Source organism: Micropterus dolomieu, unplaced genomic scaffold (assembly GCF_021292245.1).
Source record: "Micropterus dolomieu isolate WLL.071019.BEF.003 ecotype Adirondacks unplaced genomic scaffold, ASM2129224v1 contig_14963, whole genome shotgun sequence".
NCBI lineage: Eukaryota > Metazoa > Chordata > Actinopteri > Centrarchiformes > Centrarchidae > Micropterus > Micropterus dolomieu.
The window spans coordinates 1-302 of NW_025743949.1; the positions used below are offsets into that span (position 1 = coordinate 1).

Below are 302 nucleotides of genomic sequence, written 5' to 3' on the forward strand. Positions count from 1 at the left end.
AACCTGTAATGTGATACAGCTTCACAAGAGAAGTGCTGCTTTTGTAAGAATCACAGTTGTCTGCGTCAGGTGTATTTTTTTTCATAGATTGACGAGATACCTTTTACCAAGATGGCGGCACTATTTATCCTGCCCACTGTGTTGTCATTTGGTTTAAAACACCTGCCCCGTGTGAGGCTTGAACTCACGACCTTCAGATTATGAGACTGACGCGCTGCCTACTGCGCCAACGAGGCCTGAAAAACAGTGCATTCTGATATTCAGCTGTGACCATGCAGTTAGAGCTCTTCTCACAGACTAAA

General features: G+C 44.7%; 1 non-coding gene across 1 annotated transcript; it reads right to left on the reverse strand.

Moving 5' to 3' along the window:
- Positions 1-163: 163 nt before the first annotated feature.
- On the reverse strand, positions 164-236 carry trnam-cau. The gene has a single exon. It is a non-coding gene; the product is annotated as a tRNA-Met (tRNA).
- Between the last annotated feature and the right edge of the window lie 66 nt (positions 237-302).